Source organism: Amblyomma maculatum, chromosome 5 (genome assembly GCF_055883805.1).
Source record: "Amblyomma maculatum isolate TAMU_Amacu chromosome 5, ASM5588380v1, whole genome shotgun sequence".
Lineage (NCBI taxonomy): Eukaryota > Metazoa > Arthropoda > Arachnida > Ixodida > Ixodidae > Amblyomma > Amblyomma maculatum.
Genome location: NC_139348.1, coordinates 79,052,680 through 79,066,693, shown reverse-complemented (window position 1 = coordinate 79,066,693; position 14,014 = coordinate 79,052,680). Strand labels below are relative to the sequence as shown.

The following is a 14,014-nucleotide window of genomic DNA, read 5'->3' as shown; positions in this document are numbered from 1 at the left end:
CTTTAATCCATGATGTTACCCGGCTATCAATATGGCAGTGACAGTCTGTTCGCACGCCCTCAGTCCCAAACTTCTGCCTCCTCATCCTCGTTCCTCTTGAAGAGCATGCGTGAATCTGTAGCAATCTCCGCGCCGCCCTGCGGTGAGATACGCCTCTGGCAGTTACAGAAAGATTTTCACACGCGCAGCTTTGACACCAACACTCTGCAGGGTTTCCGTGTGTTCGTTGTCGACTTACAGACCTCTCTTCCTGTACTTGTGCAACACATGTAACTTAGTCATGCTGGTCAAATAGTCGCCTCCACTGGTACGGAACTGTGTGCACAGTATACCAGCTGGCACGTAAGCATGACTCTCTTCAGTGTCTGCTTAGTGACACCAGCGATGAGTTCTAAGGTTTTCATGTCAATTTTTTTCGCACTGCCCACATTACCCCGAGTTTCGGCTACATTAAGTAGCACAGCTTCCTGCCCTTGTAGTTTGTTAAGGAAGAGTCCGCGACACAGCCGTTCGAGGATGGCCGAGTATCCCTGCCTGTCGCTGTCTACTTCAGCCTGAGCTTGCTTGGCTCCGGTGGAAGCCTTTTGATATTTCTCTCCCAGCTTCTCGAGTTCTTCTGCGGAAACTTTACTGGTTCTACTAAGAAGAGCTTCGAACATATCATGCTTGAGCCAAACAAAACTTTCAGTTTCGTTGGAAGGTCGCACTCTAATACGTCGTCATGAATTGGCTCACCAGATGGCGCCCGATTCTAAGCCTAGTTGAATTAGCAGCCCGGAACTCTCTGTCTGGGAATCTCTACGAGCGGTTTAGCCTGTCTTTCAGTTGGTGTGGTTTGTTCGACCCGCTCCTCAGTCTGGGAGCGGTACCTGAAGTTTTGAATGCATAGCTTCGGAATGTGTGTCGAAACGCAGCCAGTCGTTCCTCGGTGACTACTGGTATGACTTTGAGACCACTGGAAATCATTGCTCAAATCAGTTATTCTGTGAGCTGTCTCGATGTAACACTACGTGTGATGATGTCTTCGAATATGACTCAAGTAAAGAGAAGTCGGTCATCGGTGTGACCTCAGGTGAAACATTCCGCTTGTGTCTCTTTAAGCTCGATGGCATGCTGCGCAGTTAGGCCGAGCGATTATTCACTGAAGAGAGGTTCAAGCTGGTCTCAGTAGAATGGTCTCGGTAGTTGACGACTTCTAGAACACCTCAAAATCTTTCACGCTGGTGGATCCAAGCTATACGCCGCGCTGCCCAGTAACTCTACTGATAGGTGAATCCTTCAAACCTTTCAAAAATGATCTGCTGAGTGGAAGCGTTGCTTTCCCAGCGTGAGCCGCATTTATCTGTCTAGGTGCGCTGGGCTGCGGCGCAAAACATGTCGTTGTTGATGTCTGTCGACTTCATCGAATCTTTGCCAACGGCCGTGTTCTCAGTCATGTTCTGGTGGCCTAAAGTAATCGAAGCGTCTTTCGGTGAAGCTGCTTTTGAAAGATGATCAAATTCCCTAACATGACACGAGTGAAATCGTTTCGGGTCAAAAAACGCTTACCAACGCAAACTCCTCATATTAGTTATGTAGAAGTGTTTGCACAGTACACAAGAATGTATGTAGAACACTAAAGAACAGTGGAATATTCAAGGACATATTCACAGACATTTTGGTAAATCATTAGTTCAATTCACAAATCTTTATTCTGTCGGTTCCGGCGGCTGTGTAATATCGAATTCTGGCAACTCTGTTCGGTCCGTCCGAGCTGGGAAGTGTGTTACTGCATCATGATCATCGGGGTAGCACACTCCTTGCAAGCACCTTCCCGGTATTTCATCGTCAGCCTGGATGTAGCGAAAAATTTCAGGCAAAAACAAGGTATTTGCATTAACTTTCTGTAAAGTAGGGTATAGAATATGTCTTCTATTTCCGCCTAATTTCCGCGACTACAAGTACCGCTCACTTCATCTGGTATTTACCATTTTATTAAAATTGCGTTCAATGACTCAGATAAATTATTATCACGAATTATACTAGATTTGCACGGTATTATATTTTTTAGCTCTTTAGAAAAATGCTTGAAACATTGGTTGGTGATCGTACCAGCGGACACCTCAATTCAATCCTTTCGTCTCTGTGGTACTACACTGCGAATGGCATGAGGCTAGTACCAAACAGGTTACGCCATCTATCTGGTTGTATTTAGCAACACAATTTTCAGCTGTCACTCCCAAATAATATTCATTCCTCTCTGGTCGCCTTAGATAGGCTCAAAAGCATTATTGAAAAGAAAGTGACGGGATGCGAGGGGCTCGCAATTTTATCAAATTCCTGCATAAAATATTTTGCCATTTGACAAGTTTTGAATTGCACAGCGTGATCTCATAAACTATGTAAACAAGCGAGCATGAGCAATGTTTTCAGCGGTAGCCGCTAGTACCGCCAGAAATGGTTTCGCCTGTGTATACATATGTTAGAGTGAAAAGCCTGATCATAATGGCTGTCTTCATGCTGGTTTTTCAATCAAACAGCAATACCAAAATAAATGTACTAGAGCTGTACCCCGAACAAAGGAATTGATGATGAACATTAACAGATGGATAGGGCATTGAGGAGCGCATATCGCTAAACCGAAAACAAAACGTGGCGTGCATTGCCCATCACACCGCTACCTGCGCAGGGCTGTAGTTCAGTATACCTTATTTCAAACTCCGCTGCTTTTAATGTTTCTGTGTCATTCAGGTTACATCGCCACGTAGGTTGCGGCTATGAAAACATTCACTCGGACAACGAGCTGGAGGACAAAAAATATGGCAAATTTACCGCAAGCCATAGTGCGCACATTGAAGGACAAAGAATTCTATCATAATCTTGCACTTATCTTCTTTGGTGCTAGCTATGCCCAGCTTGTGTCCGCAAAGTTTTTGATTTCTTCTGCCCGCCTCTCTCTCTGATGCTCCCTGTTTCACTTTAGTTCTGTAATCTAGTCGGTTATATTTAACGAATCCATGAAGAGTGCACAGTCGGTCAGGGTACAAATATCAACTAACGGCATTGTAGTCGAAATCAAGAACAAATTTGCACGTAATGCTAAGACGAATAAAAAAAACTATGGCCGGTACTATATTAGTGTAAATAAACAGGTCTTATCTTGTTGACTAAAGAGAACGGTTTTACAGCTTTGACTTTGTGCATATGAAGCTGGCACTGGAATATTTTCCCACTTGATTTAAGTGTTTGTCTGTTCTTCATTTTTTCATACATAAAACCATGACATAGGTTTTCGCTCATTTTTTAGGTGGTTGCACCATTATTATACTTACCCAACAATCTAGCCCGTCAGGAATGTAATGTCCGTAGAGCCATGTGCTGTTTTCCTCAACGTATTTACAATAGTAGGAGCAACCTTGAACTCCAGCTTCCTATAAAGAGGAGAAATGTAGACGTTCCTAATAAATCTTTACATTTCATCTTTCAGCAACAGTGTTCAACTTGCTTCAACAAAATTATGATCCCTATATCAAAGTAAACTTAATGATGCATGAATATAATATTTATTATATTTTGATTATCATGCGAATTTGACCACTGAAATCGAGGCCTCTTCTACGAATACGGATTGCGGAAGCCAGCGCCAAAGGAAGAAAATTAAATCCCATAGGCATACTGCACCAGAGAAAAGCAGTGAGATGCCATTTAATTTGACACCTTATTAATGTATACATACCACAGTATGCTTGACCAGTGCAATTTTCCTGAGAATTATATTCTTCATCGTTTGTGCAGACATGTCTTCGCTTAATTAGGTACAAATAATATTTTTCTTTCAATTCTCTTTGTTTCACATGTTTCCTTTCTAATTATCTCTAACAATGGATATATGGACGTTCATATAATCTATTTGATAAGTTTATTACACACGCAGTAATAAATGCAAGATGTGGGTATTAGTACAAATATAAGGTACTGCTGGGCTACATCCACTTGGAACAGCATTTAAAAAGATTCAGAACCAAGATGAGCATAGTATGCCGTTATCTGGAAATAATTATTCTGTAGAGTATGGGTAACTGTAAAACATCTGCCGCGTTGACTTCTGTTGCTGTTTATGTCAAGCCTCTAGCCTATTCGTTTCCAGAAAATGGGATCTGTACAACTATATCTTACTATCAAATTGCTGTACACGTGGCTCCATATGCTTTAAATATTTTTCATTCGTCGTGCAGAAAGCAGAGTGGCTAGTTTACAAGTGAATGTTAGCTTCAGCTAGTGGCAAGCATGAGATTCTTGAATATCGAGATTTTTTAAAAAATAAGAGCGCAGCGTTTTGAATCAGTAAATTTCTTACTTTCGTAGCAACAATTCATATTTAGTTGTTACGAAATAAGTTTCTAACCACTATTCGTCTTTCTAACTATTCTAACCACTATCTTTCCCCTAAACAGTTTACATTACTCATTTCTGTGATTATCCAAGTAATAATTTAAAAAAAAAGTACACTCCCCAATGCTTCCCTTGGCCTCGCCGACTGTTGGCTTCTTACCTTCATATATATATATATATATATATATATATATATATATATATATATATGTGAATTTGTGAATATATATATGTGAATATGTGAATATATATATATATATATATATATATATATATGAAGGAAAGAAGCCAACAGTCGGCGAGGCCAAGAAAAGCATTGGGGATTGTAATTTATATCTTTTTTATTTTTACTTCGGTAATCATAAAAATTGCTAATGTAATCTGTTTAGGGGAAGATAGATATCCCCTATCTCACCCCTAAACAGATTACATTACTAATTTTTATGATTACTGAAGTAAAAAATAAAAACAGACATAAATTACAATCCCCAATGCTTCCCTTGGCCTCGCTGACTGTTGGCTTCTTTCCTTCATATATTATAACGAGCACCCTCATTTCCCCTTCATATATATATATATATATATATATATTGTCACGTAGTGGTGACGAGGTCGACGACACAAATGAAGGGGTCGATGATTGCACTAAAGAAACTCTTTATTTGGGCTGACTTGCGCCCGCAAAAGAACTAAGCAACTCGGCGGCGGTGATAGAAACAAACGTGCGCGTTGGTCGTCGGACAAAGCATGCTTGTCACACTCATCAACGCTCAATTTAAAGGCTGCACAGAACAATCTAGATAACGTCGCAAACAGCTACCAGCACGGGCTGGAACATTGTGGAAAGACACCCGAGTGGCCGGAATCTTCGAGACAGATCTCGGTGCATCTTGCGCTACAACAAAACTGATAAAGGTGTGACTCGCGACATCGGGCAATAACAAACAAAGATTACGGAACTGATACGCGGTCCAGAATCAGAGTAATAAGCCTGTATGCCGGCGGCTGTTAAGAAACAACAAATACTGTTTTGAAGGTTTCGCGGCATTACTCCCCCCTTAAAAAAAACATCGCCTCGTTGTTCCAGAACAAAGAAACTTAAACATAAACACAGCAAAGTTTAAACACCACAGATTCTTTAACGCGCGTAATATCGCTTCAGTCGTACAACATGTACAATTTCTGGGCGTGCGCGTCGCCGTTGTGATGCTGACTTTCCGTCGGGAATGACTTCGTAGTCCAGTGGTCCGACGCGGCGAAGGATTTTGTATGGCCCAAAGTATCGACGCAACAACTTTTCGCTTAATCCGCGACTGCGAATTGGTGTCCAAACCCACACTCGGTCTCCTGGATTGTACTCTGCGTGGCGTCGTCGTAGATTGTATCGTCGACTGTCGGTGCGCTGTTGGTCTTTAATACGCAGCCGTGCGAGTCGTCGGGCTTCCTCTGCACGCTGCAGGAAGGCGGCGACGTCAAGGTTGTCTTCGCTGGTTACGTGCGGCAGCATTGCGTCGAGCGTCGTCGTGGGCTCCCTGCCGTACAAAAGCTTAAACGGGGTCGCTCTAGTCGTGTTGTCGTCGATGTCGTCGTGTGGAGCGGCGGTGAAATAGCTGCGTCGTCGTTAGTGGTCGTCGGCGGCGGAGGGTGTTCGTCTTTTCACCGTTGAGCAACCTCACCTCCAAAGGTTGCTGCCTTTAGTTTCCCCCACGGGGGCTAGTAGACCGTCCTTGCACGTAACCGCGGCCCGGCGATGCAAATCGGGCATTGTACGGTGATGGGGAGCGTGACAGACGCCTTGGCGACGAGTGCTCTTCGCTGCGCAGGAAGTCGTTGATTTCCTGTGGTCGCTCGCCAGGACGGGGTCGTGGTGCGTCGACAGCGAAACCACTGAGGCCGATCCGCCTGTACGGGCAGTGACGGAGGATGTGCCCTGCCTCACCACAATGGAAGAAGAGCGGTCGGTTGTTTGCTGTCCTCCAGGCGTCGCACTTTCTGGGGCTTGGGGGTCGTTGGTAGGCTTGGCGGGCGGGGACCAAGGGGCGGCTTTCGGAAGCAGGATGGTAGCGACGAGGGCTTAGGAGGTCGCGTCGGGGTGCAGGACGACATAATGCAGCTGCATAGTCCATCCCTGCTGATTCATGCTCTGGAGCCGTCGGAGTCGTCGCTTTAGGAACGCCCAGCACCTGCTGAACTTCTTCACGGACGACGTCCGCGAGCGTCGCCACCTGGGGTTGTTGAGATGATGGTAGCATTCGGCGGAGCTCCTCTCGCACGATCTCCCGGATGAGGTCACGAAGGTTCTCTCCGTTTGCAGATGCGTTTGGGTAGTTTGTTGAGCAGTCCGGCTGAATTGGTCGCTCGTAGTGGCGCATCCCTGTGACCAACGTCTTCTCGATAGTAGACGCCTCCGTTTCGAATTCCGCCACGGTTTTTGGCGGATTTCGGACAAGACTTGCAAAAAGCGATTCTTTGACGCCTCGCATTAAAAATTTGACTCTCTCACCTTCGGTCATGTTAGGGTCGGCGCGGCGAAAGAGGCGCTTCATCTCCTCAACGTATGCCAGGACAGGCTCGTCAGTAAGTTGAAGTCTTGACTGAAGGAGGGCCTGGGCTCTTTCCTTTCGGACGATGCTTGAAAAGGCAGTCAAAAACGCTTCCTTGAAAATCTCCCAATCCTTCATAGCTGCCTCAAGATTTTCGTACCAAACTCGGGCATGTCCTTGAAGAGCAAAGTAGACCTGCTTGAGTTTCGCAGCGTCGTTCCAGCCGTTGAATTCTGCCACACGGTCGAAAAGGTCCATCCAATCTCCCGCATCTTCCTCCGGTAGTCCATAGAAGCAGGGGGGCTCACGGGGTTGGACGAAAACAACCGGTGCTGTAGGCTGGATCATTGTCAGCGTCGATGCCTTCCGAGATCGAATGGGGTCGGGCAGCAGACCGTGTTCGGGTTGTAGGCCTTGAAGTCGGCGGCTGGCTCGGTGACCTGTAGGCTAGTCTTCCAGGGCGACAGGGACACGGCTTGGGTCTTCACTGAAGGATCAAAGGCAGCACCTCCACCAGATGTCACGTAGTGGTGACGAGGTGGACGACACAAATGAAGGGGTCGATGATTGCACTAAAAAAACTCTTTATTTGGGCTGACTTGCGCCCGCAAAAGAACTAAGCAACTCGGCGGCGGTGATAGAAACAAACGTGCGCGTCGGTCGTCGGACAAAGAATGCTCGTCACACTCGTCAACGCTCAATTTAAAGGCTGCACAGAACAATCTAGATAACGTCGCAAACAGCTACCAGCACGGGCTGGAACATTGTGGAAAGACACCCGAGTGGCCGGAACCTTCGAGACAGATCTCGGTGCATCTTGCGCTACAACAAAACTGATAAAGGTGTGACTCGCGACATCGGGCATTAACAAACAAAGATTACGGAACTGATACGCGGTCCAGAATCAGAGTGATAAGCCTGTATGCCGGCGGCTGTTAAAAAACAACAAATACAGTTTTGAAGGTTTCGCGGCAATATATATACCGGGTGTCCCAGCTAACTTGAACCAAGGGTTACAAAATAATATCTTTGAGGTAGGTCAGTGAAACTAATTGCATACAACTGCCAGCCTGTTTGCGCACTACAGGCAATTTTTTGTTTTGAAATTACTTAATTATCTGATTATGTTAATTTCTCTAATTTATTAAATATCGACTTTAGACCAAAAATGTGAATTGGAAAGTTGTAGAGCACCTTCAGAAACCCCCATTCCATTCATTGCGATAAAGAAAGTCTCACGTGTATCTTTTTTTCCGGGCTCAGAAGAAAGCCCGCGAAATACAAATAATACCACGTGACTAGCGCATTTGTGCGCCGCGATTGTGGTGCTCTCAGTCATGGTTTGAGCGAACGAAATCAGCTGCGGCCGTGACCCGATCGTCCCCTTGTAGCGGCAGGCAGAAATGTTGGCGATGGTTCGAGCGAGCTCGAGCTCGCCCGTCGCCACCGCGATTTTGGCCAGGCCTGCGCACCGCAGCAGCGTATACATCACGTCAGGCGGATGACGATAAAGAACCGGCAAATGAAGGTGCAGCGCTAATTTTAGTCGAGTCACATGATGTCATCTCACCCCTTTACCGAAGCCTGTATGCGCAGATTCAGTGGCTGATACCTTATCGCTCATCCGTTTGTCGTGACGTTCGCTGATGGGAGAGAAGGAGGCCTTGTTAGAATATCGGTGGTGTCGGCTCGCCGCTCTCGCTCCTACTGCACCGTCACGTGGGCCGGCTGTCTGACGCGGGCGAAGAAGCCATCGCAGGCATATCGGCCTGCCGCTTTAACGGGGCCAAGAAGACACGACCGCAGCTAATTTCTTTCGCTCAAACCACGACTGAGAGCACCACAATCGCGGCGCACAAATGCACTAGTCACGTGGTATTATTTGTATTTCGCGGGCTTTCTTCTAAGCCCGGAAAAAAAGATACATGTGAGACTATCTTTATCGCAATCAATTAAATGGGGGTTTCTGAAAGAGCTCTACAACTTTCAAATTCACATTTTTGGTCTAAAGTCGATATTTAATAAATTAGAGAAATTAACATAATTATCTAATTAAGTAATTGCCAAATAAAAAATTGCCTGTAGTGCGCAAGGAGGCTGGCAGTTGTATGCAATTGGTTTCACTGACCTACCTCAAATATATTATTTTTTACCCCTTGGTTCAAGTTAGCTGGGACACCCGGTATATAGATGTATTTAACATCTTCATGCATAGCACTGAATTTGAATTTTTACTTACTTCCCCTATTAAGCCCACCCTATACAAACGCTACTTGGAGGATATTTTCTTAATTTGGACTGACACAGAACAATCACTCCTACATTTCATAGAAAACTTCAATCTCCTCCATCCTAGCATATTCTTAACGCACACATATTCCCGAAACAAAATTAACTTTCTGGACGTTGAAATTGGGGTTCGTGAAGGTTCGCTCACCACTAGCGTATACAGAAATCCCACGGACCGACAACAATACTTGCATTTTCAAAGCAGCCATCCTCATCACTCAAAAACAAGCATTCCATATTCTCAGGCTCATCGATTCAAAAGAATTTGTTCCCAAAATCAGGACTTCGCACGAAACGCAAAACGTATGCGGGAAGTCCTGACTAAACAACGATACCCGCCAGATATTGTTGACGGCGCCATAAAAAAGGCATATGAACTCAACCAAAAGGAAATACTGGAGGGACGTCCACGAAAGGAAAACATAGACCGTCCAACAAGCCTGGTACTCACCTCCACGAGTAACCCCCCAACGTCAACAAAGTCCTAAAAAAACATTTCAACATTCTAGAACAGAGCGAACGTCTCTCCAATATTTTCACGACTCCTCCCCAGATTGTCTCCAGACGACCGAAAAACATCCGCGACATCCTAGTACACTCAAACATAGGTAATAATCCGCGGTTGGAGTGCCGGCCTTGCGGAAAGAGTAGGTGCCAGGTGTGCAGGCAGACATGCAGACATCAAGCTGCGCAACAAGCACAGCGTCAAATTTTAAGTGGAGAATAGATGGTAACTTTGATTGCGATGCCTCAAACGTCCACTCAAACATAGGTAATAATCCGCGGTTGGAGTGCCGGCCTTTCGGAAAGAGTAGATGCCAGGTGTGCAGGCAGACATGCAGACATCAAGCTGCGCAACAAGCACAGCGTCAAATTTAAAGCGGAGAATAGATGGTAACTTTGATTGCGATGCCTCAAATGTCATATATCTCCTACAATGCGGTGTATACCGCATGCAGTATATTGGCCAGACAGCTACCCCGCTACAAATGCGGTTTAATAATCACCTTGCTCATGTCCGCTCCCTGCCCAACCTTCCTTTTTCAAAACATGTCAACCAGAAACAGCACTCATTCGACTCAGCCAAACTAACAGTTCTTCAGGGGGGATTCAATAATACACGGGAACGGGAGCAGCGTGAGTCATACTTTATAAGTTTAGGACAACTAATACTAGGATAAATGAAAACAAATGTCTTCTACACGAGCCCTGCAAGTTAATGCTAAGCTTATATATTATTCATTATGCCTTGACAGTTTTCCTCGGGTTTTTTTCTTCCCCCCTCCCCCCGGCCCTTTTTTTTCCCCACTTCTTTGATACCCTCTACATCCCACTTCTCGTAAAAACCTTCTTCATGCTTGGCGCTCACATCTTTTCGCGAAAACTTCAAAGTACTTCACCATTCTACTGTCCCCATATTTTTTTTTTATTTTTTTTTTCTTTCTTTTAGGTTCGTCTCTCGTCGCGAGTTGCTTACCGCTCTAAGCAGGCTCCAACTTAACACGCAGCTGTCAGGTTCTTCTAACCAGCAGTGTCCACCTGGTTGTCGTTTTTTTTTTTGTCTTTTCACCCTGTTGGGATGCGGGTCGGAGAAAGGGTGGGGAGGATAACAGGTACAGCAGAGAAAAAGAAGAAATCTTCAAAGCCAAGGCCTTGACCATTGATAGTTGACCACTTCACCCAAAAACCTCCTTCACACTTGGCGCTCCCATCTTTTAGTGAGAACGGAAAAATATTTTTTCACCATCTGCAGCAAACACGTTTCCCCACCTGTTTTTTTTTTATTCTTTTTTTTCTTTCCGAGGTTGTTCCGCGGCTGCCTGTATTGTATACAGACGACTCCCGGCGGCCGGTGCCTTGGGTGGATGACCCTTTGAGCCTTGCCTGCTCTCCGCATTTTTGTGTATATGTGTGTGTTGTTCGTGCCCAGGTGGTTCACCTGTATGTGCCCATATTCTGTTTGTATCACCTCTTGCCAACGCTATAAGATGTGCCCTCAGTCTTGAGAAAGGCAGGGCTGCTGCCGAAACGTCGACTCAAAATAAAGTTGGAAACAGTATGAAGCAATTTTTCACTTATATGTAACCTCTAGCAACCAAGTACGTCTATTTACTTATGCTACATATATATATAAGCAGATCAGTTAAGGGGAAATGAGGGTGCTCGTTATAATACACGAAGGAAAGAAGACAACACTCTCAAAATTCGTATACAGACAACAATAATACCCAAGCAAGTAGCAGGGGGACAGCGGCCGATGTAGCTCAGTTGGAAGAGCACGGGACGCGATATTCGGAGGTCCTGGGTTCGGTTCCCACCATCGGCACGTTGTTTTTTCTTTTTCTTTGTATATATTTATCTTTCCCCTAAACAGATTACATTACTAATTTCTGTGATTATCTCAGTAAACATTAAAAAAAAAGATAAAGTACCATCCCCAACGCTTTCCTTGGTCTCGCCGGCTGTTGACTTCTTTCCTTCGTATATATATTCGTCGCGATATTACTCGTCTATCAACAAACATATGGTCCTCCCCGGTAGTATTAGTTAAAAAAAAAGGACGGATCGGTACGATTTTGTGTCGATTATTGTGTACTCAAAAAAATTACCCGCAAAGACGTCTACCCGATGCCGCGTATTGACGCCCTTGACTCGCTCCAAGGTGCCGAATATTTCTCGACCTTGGACCTCCGCTCAGGTTATTGGCAAATACCTAAGCACGAGGACGACAAAGAAAAAACCGCTTTCGCAACTCCCGACGGACTTTACGAGTTTAATGTTATGCCCATCGGCCTTTGTAATGCACCCGCAACATTTGAAAGAATGATCGATACTGTACTTCGTGGCCTCAAATGGAGAACCTGTTTATGTTACTTGGATGGCATTGTTATCTTTTTCTCAACTTTTACCGACAATCTCACGCGCCTGAAAAATTTGACAGGCAGACTTGGCCGTTGGATTTTAGGCCTGCAAGAATACCATTTCGACGTTTCGGAATCGGCCTGCTGTTTTTCTTCACAATGCATTTCCACCTCTGACCACAGCCGATCATCGCTTCCACCGACGCATATCACTGCAGTTTCTTTTGACAACTCTGAGAACAAGCACGCTCTCCGCTCAAAGCAATTAGGTGATGCCTACTGTCGGCCCATCATCGACCGCCTTATCGGCGCTTCAGGCCCACCCAACGCTAGGCTTCACCGACAGCTTCGCAATTTCAAGCTCGAAGATGGCATACTACGCCGCTACGTGTATTATCCTGATGGACCTCGCTGGCTCCCAGTCGTACCGCGTGTGCTTCGCCCACGTATACTAGCGGCATTCCACGATTACGCTACTGCAGGTCACCTTGGTTTTAACAAAACATACGACCGCGTGAAAAGACGATTCTTTTGGCCTGGCCTGTCTACCACCGTAGCTAAATACGTTGCTTCCTGCCACCTGTGCCAACGTTGCAAGCGGCCGACTTCTTCCCCCGCTGGTCTCCTACAGCCCCTTCCCTGTCCCGCCACACCATTCGACCTATTCGGCATCGACTTATATGGTCCCCTACCTCTCTCCAATGGGGGTAACCATTGGATTATAACAGCTGTCGACCACCTTACACGCTGTACTGAGACGGCCCCTGTACCGACTGGTTCCGCTGAAGAGGTAGCTAATTTCTTTTTGCGGTCAATTGTATTGCGTCATGGCGCTCCTCGGGTGCTTCTAAGTGACCGCGGGACGGCCTTCTTATCGACAGTCGTATCCGAAGTTCTTCGTGCGTCATCCACCCTCCACAAGACAACCTCAAGCTACCATCCCCAGACTAACGGTCTGACTGAACGATTTCACCGCACCCTATCGGATTTGCTATCCATGTACATCACACCGGATGATCGAAATTGGGATAATGTTCTACCATTCGTCACATTCGCCTATAATACTGCAGTACAGCGGACCACCGGTTACTCCCCATTTTTCCTCTTTTTCGGCCGTCCTCCCACTACAATCCTCGACACTTCCTTCTTCTCTACGCCCGCCTACTCCTCATCATTACCAGCCCAGTTCTTATCCCGTGTGGCCAGATGCCGTCATCTTGCCCGCCTCAACACAGAAGCATGCCAGCAAGACCGCAAGAGTCGGTACGATTCGAAGCATCGCGTGGTCTCTTTTCGTCCTGGTGACGAAGTACTGCTCTATACACCACTGCGCACCCCTGGCCTTAGTGATAAATTTCAGCACCGCTATCTTGGTCCCTACGAGGTAATCAACCAAACGTCCCCAGCAAACTACCAAGTCACACCTGTTGATCCCCCAGCTGACCGACGCCACCGTGGAACTGAAATTGTTCATGTATCTCGCTTGAAGCCGTTTGTGCGCCGTGGTACATCGGTTGGTTAGGAGCGGCCAGGCTGGCCGCTTCCGACCCCCCGGGCAGATTGTGTGAGCCTTCCATGGATCTTCTTTCATTTGCACATACCATGATCTTCTTCTTCCTCTTGTACATACCATCATCATCGTCCCGCGGCGCCGACTCCGGCGCGCGCTTGGGTTTTCTCCTTCAGATCAAACGCTGACACGGCATACCTTGCCTTGCCTTCACGACCTTGCCGTCTGGACCTGGCCTTCTTTCACAATATATATGCATATATTTATATATATGTAAACTGTACAAAACAAATTTTAAAGGGGTAATAATTGAGACAAAGAAGGTTGGCTGTTCGGATAAAGTTCAAGAGATGGTGATGATAAGGCCTCTGCGGTCCAAGCAATGTACGAAGATGAGTTGTTGTGCTATCTTCTCTTCTGTGTTTGTTCTTTCGCGCTCG

General features: G+C 45.9%; 1 long non-coding RNA gene across 5 annotated transcripts in view; it reads right to left on the bottom strand.

The window, feature by feature from the left end:
- Window positions 1–1,672: 1,672 nt before the first annotated feature.
- LOC146188555 (uncharacterized) overlaps window positions 1,673–14,014 on the bottom strand; it is a 52,986-nt gene continuing 40,644 nt past the window's right edge. For 4 of the 5 annotated variants that reach the window (XR_014707546.1, XR_014707548.1, XR_014707545.1 and 1 more), the window contains 2 exons: window positions 3,312–3,410; window positions 1,673–1,832 (listed from right to left, as the gene is read on the bottom strand). This is a non-coding gene — a long non-coding RNA (uncharacterized LOC146188555). Of the gene's footprint in view, window positions 1,833–3,311; window positions 3,411–10,680; window positions 10,775–14,014 lie in introns of all 5 variants that reach the window. The other variant, XR_014707547.1, reaches the window with a different exon arrangement.